Consider the following 15,248-nt stretch of genomic DNA (forward strand, 5'->3'; position numbering starts at 1 on the left):
CTCCCACAGTGTCAATGATTTCATCTTTAGTCATGTACATGTTCATTTCTGCATTTCTCCACCACTGTCTGAACAAAGTCTCTCAAAGGCAGGAATCTGGTTCTAATACCATCAGATCCCTCCTGCAAGTACTTGAAACCCCTTCCTGGTGACTGTCACACTACAAGGAAACACATATTGTCATATGTAGGTACATTTGCTGAATGTACCTACATATATCCTACATATTTCCTGTACCAAAATCTCAGGTGGACTTCCAGACCAGCAAGAGACCATGTTTGATAATATACTAAGTGTAGTTGGTGGTCCTGGGGTGAACAACAACCACAGCTTACACAGACAACATAAGCTGCTGTTGAACTTCCAGTGTCTGAGGCGTATATATACTTCAAATCACTGTTAAAGTGTAACAGTTCACATTTACTTAAGTACTGCATGTGTTTTCATATTTTATTCTATGCTATTTATTTATTTAATTTATTTATTGAATTTGTTGTTGATTTTTGTAAATTTAGTCAGATAATTATAAATATACTGTCATGTGTGTTACTGATTAAGCTACTAGTAAGTAATAAAATATGCTCTATTAAAATGAATGGGTTCAACAATATGATATATATGATTTTCACACAGTAAAGACTTTGACTTGAATGCAGCGCTTTTACTAGTAGAAGAGTACTTTTACATTATAGTATTGCTGAAGTATATGTTTTAAAAGCTTCTTCCACTACTGCTATAAATAAACATGCTTTCTCATTCTGTGTTAAACTGTTGTTAGAAACTACAGTGAAGAAACAGGTGGTTGGTGCAGGCCTGGAGCTCTCCAAGGTTCTGAACTGACACTCTGCTAGTTAGTGCTGAATGAAGTGACAGGCAGCGGAACAAAAGGCTCGACATAGACTGGGGTGGCACTTCTGTTTGTTTTTCTCCACCACTGCACTGGATGTAATTATATCTCTGTTGCATAATCTGGCATGAGAGTGCTCTCATGTGAAATCTCGCTCGCACTCGAGAGGAAAATGGCTTACTGTTTGGAGGCTGCGTTTAAGAGGGGGTGATCAGCGTATCAGTATCTAAATCTGTCAGGGGGGGATAAAAGAAAGAAAATAAACAAACTCTCTTTGATTTAGACAGTGTTAAATATGGTATGTTGTTTCTGCCCATGTACTTATTTGTTATTCCTCTTGCTGCGCTTCTTTGTCATGAGCAACAGATTCTGAAGACACTAACATTGCATTGAGCTGCTTCCCCCGAAATTTCTTCAAACGTCTCACTCTCTCCCTTCCCCCTCCTTCACCCATTTCCTCTCCTTCCCTCCCCTCACACCCCCTCCTCCTTCTTCTTCTTCCTTTTTTTTTTTTTTTTATCCCTGTCAATAACAACATTTGGCCACGAGTCACCAAACCGATTCGTTCCCATATAATCACATGAATAGCGCCTGTCCACCTCCCCCCTCTCGTGCTGCGGGAATGGTTTAACCCGCTGAGAGCGAGAGGGACGCGGAACACAAAGGAAGCGCATACTCTGGTCGTTTAGGGAGGGAGATAATTGGGTGCATGATGTAAACATGGAATAATAATAATAAAAAAAATCCCGCAAAGGCTTCATTTCTGTTTTCCTTCGCACTGGTCCATTATCAGCGTTTAATATTAGATGAGGCACTGGCGAACAGCCGCGCGTCTGTCTGGACAACGACAGGCAGATAGAGATTGAGAAATTGAAGCCAAGTGTGGAGGAGAGGAAAGAGGAGTTGAGCATTGTTTCATCTCCTCTTCGGGGGTATGCTGGAGTTGCTCCCTGGCTTTGGATCGAACCCCGTCCACTGAGGCGAGATGTTGGCTTTTTCGCGCTGACCGAGCCGACAAGTGCAGCTCTCCTCCACTTGTTTTCATCTGCTTTTGGACTCAAGAATGACAAAGAAAGACCACGCCAGTATGTTGCATTTCTGAGGTGAGGTAGTTTTTCTTTGTTCTCTTCAGAATTGCGGTTATTTTATGTTATGGTATGGCACGCTGGTCCTATTGTTGAGCAACAGAACCTGACGCGTGCCACAAATAACCTAAAGAAGAAGTGTAACATTTTGTCCTGTAATTTCCGTCCAACTGAAACATCCGCGTGTATCTTTGTTAAAATGCCCCCAAAAAGTCAGTTACGTTGCCCACAGCCTTATGGCAGTCAGTGGGCTTAATTGCCTTTGAAAATTAGACACACTGAGGACTGCCACGGCGCTATTGTTTTCCCTCTATTGTTTTCAAACCGTTGCTTAAGGGAACATTTGGTACTCTTACACAAGACGTGAACACCCCGAGAGCCCGCAGTGGTCGCATATCAGTGACAGCCAGATGAATCCTTAACGATGTTTGGGAATTAATAATGTAATAGACTAAACTCTGTATTTGATACCAGTGTGCGTAATGTGTGTGCGCGTAAACACTGAGGGTCAAATTGATTTGCACTTCGTGGAAAGTCACGTGCTTCTCTCTTTAAGATCTATCTATCCATCTATCTATCTATCTATCTATCTATCTATCTATCTATCTAAATGCCAAATTATTTCTCACTGGATTTTTCTCTCCAGCTCCCCTCTACAGCAATAGTACATTAGGCATCTTTATAATTAGTAGATAGCCAGAGCAAAGTAGATGTAATTATAGGTAGCCCAGTTAAGTGTGCAGGATTTGTTTCTTTTGTTAAGCATTCAAATGTCTTTGTGCTTTTCTGTTCTGAAAAGGGCAAATGGGAAAGCTGGGACGTGTGTGTTCCAGTTACCACTTAACAACATTTTAAATATATAACAGTATTATTCATGACAGATCAAAACCAAACCAACCGACTGTAGCTATGTGCTTCATGTTGCTATTTCTTGTACTAGTCATGTCTAAGTGTTTGGTATGTGACCGCATATGTGTAGAGCTGTCCACGTGCTGCAAGAGGAGTCAGCTCAGATGGAAGGAAAGAACACATTCATGTACTATTCGAATAATACAAAGGGAAGTATCAGGTTTAGCAGTGAAATGCCAGAGAGGGTGAGGCATCAAATAGAGTATGATTATACCATTATTTGGCTGTGAAGAGCTCCAGAAGTCCTGCAAAAAATTGCAGATTATAAGGAACTTTCTCCAAGCATAAGAGATGCCCTAGGGCAGTCCATTAGAAAAGGTAAAATCACATCCCAGAGCTGGAGCTCTCTTTAAGTATAATGACGGATCTGAAGATAATAGAGTAATTGCATGCAGGCTTCTGGGGAAAAGCATGGCATAAGGCATGCCAAAAATCCACTGCAATGCTGTTTACTGACTGCTTTGGTTCGGAGGGACTTGCGCTGGATAGTGCACAGGAATCAGCCCACAGGCTTTCATACCTTGCGAGCCATTAAATCTTTTAATAAGTGTCTCCTTCAGTTTATGATTTATTTACTGGGTTGAACTCTGTCTTGCTGCAAATGAACTTGAGGTAGTTTCTGGGAGATAAATAGCTCAAGGAAACAGCGCTGGAGCTGTTAGTTGGTATTTACAGTTGTGTGTTCAGTTCACTATGTGCCAAGTCTGGCAACTGTGCTGCTTCGCCACAGGTTCCCATCAGGGCACTGTGCAGTTTTTGAGCAGATGGTACAGGCTGTACTCTGACTGACAAGTGTGATTCATGTACACTGATGTTTGACAGCTTTTGATAGACATTGATAGCCTGTGTTTTAGGTAAGACAATGAGGTGGAGAAGAGGGGAAGAGGCAGAAGGACACCCACAGTAGATAGAAACTGGATTTCCCCTCCCAACCCCCTTTAAAAAGGGGATTGAATCAGTTTGAATGAGCGCTCCTATATGGTGCTCTGGTGATAGTTATGTCACCAGGAGCCAACCAGTCCTCAGAAATAGAACTTTGGCCGAAATGCCAGGCAGAGTTAAAAGAAGTCTGACCAGAAGTGAGAAATGATGTCTCCTTATGATATCCCACTTCTCTCCATAGACCACAATTATGTGAAAAATCCAATAAGGGCATAGTATCTTTGTTCATAGTCTGAACCTCTTCAATATATTATTCCCATGCATTTTAGTACTTAAAGTAAAATAGTCCAGACATGGCAAAGAAAAATAGATTTCGACATGAAAGCTCTCAAACTCATATTTTTTCCTCACCAAGGAGCATTAGGCGAGATAAAAAAAAGGCGTTAATAGAGTGTGGTGAAGCAAGGCTATCGTTTTTTATAGAAAATACAAGGATTGCCTGTGTTTCTATGCAATCGCTGCTTTGACGATGGATTATATAAGTGCAGTGAACATAAGCCAAAAAGGCTGAGCACAAAAAACGTCTACAGGGGCTCCTCTGTCTGACAGAGCCAGTCTGCAACAGGCCGCCTCCACGTTTTTTTTTTTTTTTTTTTTTGGTGTGTAGTGAAGAGAATGAAGGATAGGAGGAGGCTTAAGAGAATGCCAGTGAAAATGGGAGTTATTACAGCAATAAATATAAAAGTGCAGGGAAAAGGAAAAAAGCTGGGAAGGCCAAGCTTGAGGTGGCCGAGTTAAAAAAACAAAAAAAGTAAAACTGATGCTTTATTATAAAATTAAAAAAAAAAAGATTCAAAGATGATTGATCAGGGTGGAGAAAGAGGTGATGGAGACAAAGCCAGAGGAGGAGAGTTAAAAGAGAAAGTATGTGAAGGGGAAGGGTAAAGTCGATACTAATCCCATTAATACACACCAGCGCTGTCCTTCCTGCAGCCATTTTCACATGCACACGCACACTGTTGCAGTGTTCAGACATGCATTTGCGCCTATATGCGCCAATGCCCTATTTCCAGATCCATAAAATCATTTTAGCCATTGATGCTAAAGATTTTTTTGGTGGTCAGTGTGCCATCAGTGTAATGTTGATAGTCTCAGCCACTCGTTTCAAAGAGATTATCTGATTCACAGCATGCAAGAGCCCCCAGGCAATGTGGCATATTATGTGTGTGTCTGTGGTTGGCTGTCGTGTTGGTTTGTAGCTATAAGGGTTCATCCAAGCAGACACGCCGGTTCATCTGCCGGTGTTCCGACAGTGTCTGAACATGTGTGTAGGATACAGATGAAGGTAGATTATCAGTCGAATTTGAGTTTAAATCAGATCAGAGGTCGCCAGACATTCCTCACGTGTGATTTGTGCGGCTGTGGGATCACTGTCGGTGTCAACCAGCAGAGCAAAGAGAAAGAAGAGCTACAACTGAATGCAGTTATTCAGGACGGGTCTACAGAGAGACAGATCTGTGAGCAGCACAGCTAATAGAAACAGTAGAAGAAAGGAGGCTTTCTACAGAGGAAGACGCATGTGTGCGTGTTTGTTTCTTACTCAACAATATGTGGCACAGACAAAATTCACTGTTTCTAGTTCAGTGGTGGAAACTAGATTTACTCCCTACTTATACAGTGCACTCTATAACTCCTTTAACTTATATTTATATAGCAGTAATCATGATGGATGATCACCTGCCTCTCTAATGCTCTCTAACAACTTTCAGCTCATTGTTTTGGCTTTACAACTTCACAGTTTTGGTTCCGTCTTGCAAATCTCATCATCCAATTTACAGCGGCAGCAGCAGCAGGCGGCTTTTTCGACAAATAAGCTCTGATAAATCCACCGTAATCCCAGCATGCCCAGCACCAAATGGTTGCTAGACAAAGGTAACTAAGAAAGCAACTGGGGAAACAGAGTGTTGGGGAAAACCAGAGCTAAAACAAGAGTGATTATTGGACTTTGTCAGGCAGGGGACACGAGTCTAAACACTAATGTGGCTCCACATCTGTAGGATTTGTAAACGGGCTGTTTGCTAATACATCTAACAGTTTATGAGGCCATAATATGGCATTGTGATACGTACAGCTTCTTTGAATGGTGCAGTTTAATGCTGCTCTTTAAACACCCACCCACACAAGCAAATATTGTCATTATTATTCTACTACAGTCATGTAAGCGCTGTAGTTACTTTGCGGAAAACAGATAAACACTGTGTGTCACACCGACCTCAGCTGCTTGAATGAAAAACAGTTTGGATGAATATCTGTGGATGTGTACGCTTAGTTTTGGACGGACCTCTATCGACCTCATCAGGGGCATCGGGGAAAAGGCAAATGACTCCACGTGGGATTGAAGCCAAACATAACTGTGGCTTAAAGTGGGTCTGGTGTTCAGCAACAGAGAAAAGGGAGAGAGATGGAGAGATGGAGATCGGGGTGAAGTGGTTGAAAGTGCCAGTGAGATAAACGACAAAGTGAAGAGAGAGATGGCGAAAGACAGAGAATGAGCTGTAATCTGATGAAAGCCTCTTTACTCCCCTGTCACTTCTCCTTCAGGCCACAAGCAATGACCAAGGCTTACAGAGGGATCAATGCTGAGGCCACCGACACATGCTCACACACACACACATAACCAGGCACAGTCTTGTTTCCGTCCCTCCAGAGGACGTTGCGTTCACTTACACTAACTTAACATTAGTTGCTCTTGTTCACCCCGAAAGGAGGCTGGACCCTAGAATGTGTGTGAACACATTCACGGCACACTCTTAGGATCACTTAAAATGCTTGTGATGCTGTCTAGGGTGTACACGCAACATCTAAAGATACATCTGGGATCACCGCGGCACAAAGCTGTTTCTGTTCACCTGTGCTCGCTCTTAATAGCTAGTTTGCTAAAGGATGGACTGATGGATGAAATACGCAAGAGACGGATTGACTAGAGATGAGATTATTAAACACATAATGGACACTATTAGCTGTCCTGTTTTTTTTTGTTTTGTATGCGTGGGCTGCTTTTCGAGGGCTGCATAGGTCACTTAGATGTCTCAATAGACTTGTAGCTCAAAGAAAGAAGGCAAAAGCTCGTCAAGAATGTTTTCCAGCACCCATACAAATCCTCTGCTTTTAAACCTAATAATGTTGGCAACGGCACGGCCCAAGCCAAGGCCGTTTGCCTCTATATGTTGAATTTTATGCCGCGCATACATGACAGGGAAATGAAATGAACTGTGACGGAGGGAATGTGGATGGGGATGAGAAAACAATGGAAGGTTGTGAGCAGTGAAGACATCTAAATTTGCGACCATCCTCATTTTGTTAAAAGCTTCCTTTTTTTAGAATTAAGACACTGATTACATTTAAGCCGGCTCTGGAATGGCCTTTCTATTGCATCGCTGGAAAACAGAGATATGGAAAGTTGTGCTTAAACGAACATTTCTTCTGCAGTCTGATGTGTGCACTACCTTATTTGTCATATTTGTTTATGCTTGTGACTCATTGGAATTCCTTTTAAGCGTGGCTTGCAGTGCTAGATACGATTAAAATTCAGAAAGGAGTAAATAAGCAGAAAGAGAATTTAAACTTATTTAGAAACAGAGCGCAAAGGCAGTCATCTCAACTAAGACCTCTCAAGGTTGCAAACCAAAACTACTCTAAGAGGCTGCTAATGAGGTGATTTGAGACTTTTTATGAAAACGTGTCTCTACAAATCACTAGTAATTATTTAGGTGCAGTGTTGAGCTGCAAAACTTGTATTTTTTTTTTTCTACAAGCAGACTTTCCACAGAAGCTACAGGAGTTTCAGCTGAAGCTGTCCAGATGATCAAAGATGCAACAGTGGAGACGTTTCCCGTAAAACAAGGCTGTCTTCACCTTTCTGGTTACTATGCCAACTATGACAACCAGGGAGCAAGTTCAGTGTAACTGCAGTGCAGAGAAATTTTCCTGAATAAAAGAAGTAATGGATAAATGAATGCATCGTTTAGTTTATTAAATGTCTGAGACCTAATCATGAGTACCCACGCTCTTCAAGTTGCTGCCCGATGTTCATAATTCGATGCAAAAAAAAAGTATGCAGTTTGTAATGATATAAAAATCCTTTCACAATTTCAAGTGAGTATATTAAACAGCATGCAGGCAGCCATTGTAGGAAATTGTGGTAATTGGTACATCACTTTCATGCCTATTATCACAGTGGATCATCCTCCTTTTGGATGACAAAAGTCACCAGTGTGCATGTACTGTTATTTCCTTTAAACGCTGCACTCTCGCTCCTGCCAGGTTCATTATTAAAATAAAGACCATCATCCTCTTGGATATAATGGCTGAACAGCAATAATGTTACGCTACCTCTCAGTAGCGGGTGGAATAACAGTACTTGCAGTATGTTTTAATGGGAGCAGATGTTAGAGCTATAGGGCGTATGCTATAACAGATTCCAACACTCTCCTTTTAATTTACCATCGTCAAAGCTCGCTCTCTCACACACACATACACACATGTACACACTCACACAGTGGTAGTCTCCCTGGTGACAGATGGACTAGCAGGAAACACAGTCATCCTGTTAGTAACCATGACATCAGCAACCGTCCCGTGCACACGAATGCTCTTCCGTCCCCTTTTCTCTAAATATCCGAGGAGTTGCTGAGAGAGGGTGGCCATCACTGTCTCTCAGCAACTGAATCTGCTCCATAAAACAGGGATGGATGAACTTATGAATGGTCCGACAGAAATTTGAAATAAAAATCTGAGCGTCTGTGCAAATAAAATGCAAAACTGTGTGGCACGCAATATAATTACTGTCACGTGGTCAGTCAGATATTATAAGTTTGTGAGCAAAGCAGAGACATTGTCCATCATGTAGCTGTATTTTAACTGTCCGTCCGATGTGTTGGTCAAGCTCTACGCTTCCTATTGATCCTCTCTGTGGTATCTTGTTAACCTCGCCAGGGTTGGCCAGGCTTGATATCCTAGTAACAGCTTAAGCGGTGTTAAGAAGGTTTATGCTGAAAACATTTCACCCTCGATCTGCTGGCGTGGATCGTCGTCCTGCTTTAGCCGACTGATCTATGACTCACTGAACTCCCGTCCTGCAGATTGTTTTGCATTACATCCACATATCAGTCGGACACAAAAACAATGCCATGGCATAGGGCCACAACTAATCACTCATCCATTCATTCATTTTCTGTAACTGCTTGTCCTCTGGAGGGTCGCGGAGCTACTAAGCTCTAAAAACATATATCAATCATACATTAGCCTATAGGGCTACATAAACGTCTTGCTTGGCATGGGAACTACACCTGGAGGTTCCCCAAGAACTCCATATCTACAAGGGCTTTTTCACTGTTTAAAAACATTCATAGGACCCACAGGTGCGATGCAGTGATGCAGTAGTAAGCCTAGCAGTTGGTTGTCACTTAGTTGTGTACGACATGCAACAAAGTCGCACATAGGCTCAGTCCATTTCTCTGTGTTTTGTTCCATTATTTACTAATGAGCTGTTGGCTAACAGAGCTAAGGACCTAACCGTGTCTTCATGAGCTTTTTAAAAATGCAATCATGCGTTTAACAAGTACATTTATGTCCTGACCCATCACCGTACACTCAGGTGAAAAGTTCCCCCTGCGCTGGCTAAGTTCCAGTTGTATACCTTGTTATACAAGCTAAAATTAAATTTTAAGAACTGCAATTACCCTCAGTTTCAAGGGCACGGTCATACAACAAGCGGGGTACATCCTCCAACACTTATTGGACCTATGACAGTGTTCGGTCTCCCTCTTTTTTTTTTTTCTCCCTCCTCTCTTTTCAGTCCCCACCCAGAAGAGCAGCGTGTCCTCGTTCTGGTGTTGCTCTGTCACCACGGCTCAGCGTGGGGCCTCTGAAATATTCATGCTGACACACATACACATACTGTACACCTAGAAACCCACACACGGGCACAAACTCTTTCAAACCCTTCATCTTTTTCTCCCCGTCAGTTCGCCCGTATCAATACAAGATTAGAAAATTTAATTTATCTCGCAGCAGGTTTGGGGAGGAAAAGCTTTACGCAAACACACATTCACTCATGTCAGTTTGCATCACCGTAAAGGCAGAAGAGATTGCACCATTCCTCCGAATTTTTGCAGAGTACAGTTTGACATTTAGTGTTTTAAGTTTTCGGGTGAGTTTATAAAGCGAGTTTATCTGGAGTGGAAATATAAAATTAAGCATTTGCGGATGTCCAGTCATTCAGGGTGAGCAGCGTTTTCATGTGAATTGCATACATCAATTGTAAGTAAAATGTCTTGCAGCGGGCGGAGATCATTTCTGCATTAACAAGCTAAAAATGAGAAAAGACGCCACACTCACTGAGCACGAGACACACTGTGAATGTTAAACAGAGATACAATCTGGGATAAAGCAAAACAAATCATAAAGCCCTTGTTACAGTGCCAGCTGTGTTCAGATTTGATCTGTGACCTTATATACTCATATGGAGGGGAGAGGAACACAAGCAGAACTCTAATAGAGAGTGCATCAACAGGCAGAAAGGTTATTACGCTGCCAGCGGTTTTGATATGCGACCTAACATTATTGGTCTGTTATTACTGGGCTGACAGAGGCATGCAAGCAAGGATGTGGCTGAGCAAATCATCCGGGGTGAACTGTGATTTGTGTCAGGGGTGCCGCGGTCTGATTCAGTGTTCCCTGTTTGTCAGCGGGGAGGAAAAATCAAGCGTGTCAGAAACCTCATTTAGGAGTCGGTTTCACTGCAGAGTTAACGTACTAAAGCTCCCTGTGGTTGTCGCGTGCAGCCAAAACCATGTTTATTAATTTTTCTCTGTTACCATACCAGCAACAAGTGTCGCCACACGTGTCAACTTTAATGCGTGTTTTATCAAAGCACAAGAGCGGGGACTGTCATAATGAGAAAGATGTTTCAGTTTCTATGGGAACGTCGAACCACACAGTGATGCACATCTCTTTAGAATAATGTCTTATTGTCTTAATGGTAATAGAGAGCTGTTATCCTGCGCTGATATATTATTGTTGTGTGATGTTGTTTCCTGTGTGAGCACCCATCAAAATCCCCTTTCATAGTTGTGGCTGCTTTTGAATGAGTGACTAGAGCAAACAGAGCCAACGGCACATTTAAAGAACACTCAGGATTTTCAACAATGAACATCATCAGTGCGATTATTAGGGAGGTCCCACTCAAGTTTTTTTTGTCCCCCAGTCATTTAAAATTGGGTATCTGAGTCCCAATTTCTTCTTCTTTCTCTTTTTTTTTTTTTTTTTTGCATGTTTTGTAAATGCATGTTTCCTCCCCCCGGTGATTCATAAAGGCATATCTTATCTTAGTTCTATTCTGTGCAACTGTATTAAGTACAATAAACTTCACATCCAATGAAGTCCTATGTGACTGTCAGCTAAACAAGGCTGCAATGCATTAAAAAAAAAACTGCCCCAGAGTTATTCCTTAAAGATTTTTAATTTTTCAAAGTAGAGAGCTGTCTTTGTTGTGCAAAATAAATAAGAGTAAAGAAACTAAAATTGTATTGGCACGAAAAAAAGACAACGTTTGCCTCCTTTATCACATAAAAACACCTAGAACCGAACGGCTTTAACAAAATAAATAACCTTAAATATCTTTATAAATGGCTCTGTGGTGTAAAGCTTAACTTGAACATTCCTGCTGTCACAGCTAACACTAAATCACAATCTCCTTACAACAGTATAAGCATTATAAAACTATACAATAGAAATCTCTTCTCAGTTCTGTAAAGTACTTCCAGACAGTACATGTATTAAGCCATGTTCTTTGACATTTGCCATATTGTGGCCCATATGCCGACTGGGACATCCCTAATGATTAGAGCGAAGCGACTGTAAATGTGCCACTCTACATGTGTTTAACCTGGAAATATTTCTAAAATAATCTAGGTCACTTTGTGAGGCTGCTGGATTCTCTTGAGATTTGTGAGATCGAAAGAGCACAGAACAGATTACAGTTTTTGAGCTCGCTGATTCACAGCGCTGCAGAGTAAACATTGTCCTATGAGGGACTGCTGGCCGCCATGGGCGTGTTTTTAGGTGTGACAGTGGTCACTCCTGAGAATTTCTTTTATTCACAAAGATTCACCACAAATATACTGCTTGGTGCCTTTCAGAGCTCCTCAGACTGTGGATTGTTGTGTTTCCTCTTCAGCGCACATCACATGGTTCATTGATCTGATTGGTTGAAGTTATCCCGTGGTCGGCAATGGTGGACAGATGGTTCAAGTATTTTTGTGTCTGCCCTTTACATACAGTTTTCAAGATCAACTTACCAGATGCTTAGATGTAATAAACCATCTGGCGCACCAGGTTTAGTTACTGACTTGATATTTTGATCCATCAAAACCCACATCTTCATTCTTATAGACAACATTTTAAAGATTTACTTAATCCAAATGGCTTTCTTTGCAAACTCACTTTACAAACAAGAGCAACTGTCCACGGTGACCTCTCTGTAAAGCTTTAGGACATGCCAACATCCTCACAAATCAATACTACCATGACATTTTACCTAATGTGTTGCCCACATATACAAATCAGCTGCTATTCAATAGTTAGCACAAAATGTACCGTAGCTTTGGCTGATGTATCTGGACACAAACAAAATTACTGAGCGAATCCAAGCTTTTAATCTGCCAGTGCTGCGAGCTAAAAACCGAGGAACCATTAAAGGGTGGCACTGGTGTGTGAATGTGGGTGCGCTTGTGTGAGCAAGTGGGAAACTGTAAAGCACTTTGAGTACCAGTAGGTAGAAAAGTGCTATATAAATCCAAGCTCATGAATGTCTGATAGCATTTAGTGGTAATCTCATGGTTGTTGTGATAGTTTTGGTGGACAGACAGAAATCATCCATACAGAACTTTTCTCATACTTTAAGGATAGGCCATAACATACTCCTAATGTTGCACCTCTAGCATTTGGTTCAGAGGATACCCCAATATGTTGGTGAATTATAAAGAGGCACTAGCTGAACAGGGTGAGAGGTCAGGACTATTTACAGCCAGGAACCTCAAAGGATTGGTTCTTAACATGCACATTCCCATGGAGACGGGCCCCCCGTCCCATTTGCAGGGGCCTTGTACCTCCGCTGGTTGTTATAGCAACAGACGGGACGTGACATTATTGCATAATATGCTGTTTTTACTCTTCCTTCGACTGACCTTAGAGTTGGGCTATTTTCTAGTCACACCATCTCTCTGTGGGTGTAGCAGTAGGAGGGAGTTAGTGGCAGCATCTTCACTGAGGATGATTGCTGTTATTTTCATATCTGCTTTATAAATTTGATGAAGATGTCATGGAAAAAAAACTTTGGTACTCAAGCAGTGGCATTATTTAGCGGTTTTATTCTAGAGCGGTGGTATAAACACCGACTTTAAGCCTCAACATGGACACATTTTCTTCTTTATTGTATTCTCCCCCTTTGTTTTCTTGGGGGCCTGTTTTTAAAACCCACTGGAATTTGACTAATTGTCCATCTTCACCGTGTCTCATTGTGAGGTGTCAGCAGTTGTAAGCTGAGCATTTACCTTCTTGATAGCAACTACTGTGTAACTAAGCAACCGACCACTTTATCCAAGAATGTATTTGGCTTTGTGCTGCACAGAAATGTCTGTTTCCTTGTGCAGTATTGATTCAGTTACCAACTGCATGAATTACTTCGAGTACAAGAAGTGCAGCGGAATCCTTGACTCTGGAAGTCTTGACAAAATATTTTTTAAGCAAAAAATCTGACGAAATAAAAAAAGGAATGAAAGGCCAGTTTAGAGACTGTTCCACATGAGCACATTTCCTCTATATCATTATTTTCTCTGGCAGTGCGTTAGCATCCCTTGTCATGAATTCTCAGTTGGATCTGCCTCCTGACTCAGTGCGCCTGCGGTGTAACTAAGCTGTAGCCGTCACAATCTGTTTCGCTGCTGGAGTGTAGGCAATTATGAAGTGGAATTCTTCCAGTAGTTTTTCAGATTTTTGACCCGCTCCCCGTGGAACGCCGATGAGTACAGTTTCTCTTCTGGTTCGCAATTACAGATCTGGATGCTGAAGCACATCCAGGATCTTTTAATGATTTGCTGGAGAATTTGCGAATGTTTTTCTTTTACCAACTACAGTTAATAGAGCAAAAAGCTAAGAATAAGCATTTTTAAACATTCCCTGTATTTTTAATAATTTAGGGGATTGTGCAGTTTCTGGTACATCCCTTCAAAATATTTAGTTTTCCTCAAATGCACCGTTTTTAACTGTGGCGTATTTGTTGCACATTTTGTACTTGCTGCTTTTTTCCCCCAATCCTGATGGTGTGCTTGTTGTGTCTTGTGTGGGTAAGCTTCCTCCAAAGTACACAACATGTCACGTTGTAAAAATGTTGATTTTGAGCCTGATTGTACAGAACCCCAGAGTTTTAAGTCGCTTATCTTACACAGTAGTTTCCTGTGTGTGTGTGTGCATGTGTGTGTGCTTTCCACAGCAACATCACCCCCTCAGTCACTGCTGTCAACACAGGCTTACCTCCTCCGTGTAATCACTCAAAGTATACGTGTGTACACCTCGTGTATGCATGTACAAGCTTAAGGCCAGTGTAGGAACAGACTGGAACAGAGACCGAGAGTATGTGAGTATGTCTTCTGTACCTGGACATGACAAGTGCACTGACCTGAAGGAGAAAACCTGTCAAAAGTAATGGATGCATAGTAACAGACCTTAAAATTTAATATGCAATCTCTGACCCACACAGGCAGTGACAGAACAGTGCATTCTGTAGCTAGGAGAAGTTAATGCGATATGATGGTTGTACTACTGCTACGGAGACCAATGTACTGCATGGAACAGTCATTTGAATCTCTATTTCTAGGAGTTTCCACAAAGCTACAGCTGCATTAGTGAAGAGGTTGCAGAACAAGTGTTTTTGTACATCAGTAACAATGAAATGCACAACACGCTTTTTACGTCAGTAAATCTCACCTTTAAGGTTTTACGTTTATCTACTTAATCAAGAAGTACCAAACCCCCTCTCTGAAATTTGGGACTTTATAAAACTGACAGCTTCAGCTTCATTGGTATGAACTGGTCCAGAACAGAGAAAGCATGGAGTCACTCATGGTTACTGGAAATGGTCGGAAAGGGATGATCTTTGTGAAGACTATCATAGAAATGTGCAGGTTCTGTGTCCTTGGGAAACATTTGCATCAAGTGCTTTTATCAAGAGATGAGAGTCGCTACAGAAAATATACACTGATCAGCCACAACATTAAAACCACTGACAGTAGAGGTGAATAACATTGATCATCTTGTGACAATGTTCTGCTGGGGAACTTTTGGACCTGGCATTCATGTGGATGTTACTTAGACATGTACCACCCACCTAGACCAGACCAGGTACCCCCACCCCATAGAAATGATTGATGGCAGCAGCAGAATGCAGCCTGCCACAGGCACACAGA

This window comes from Chelon labrosus, assembly GCF_963514085.1.
Source record: "Chelon labrosus genome assembly, chromosome: 5".
In the NCBI taxonomy this organism is placed as follows: domain Eukaryota; kingdom Metazoa; phylum Chordata; class Actinopteri; order Mugiliformes; family Mugilidae; genus Chelon; species Chelon labrosus.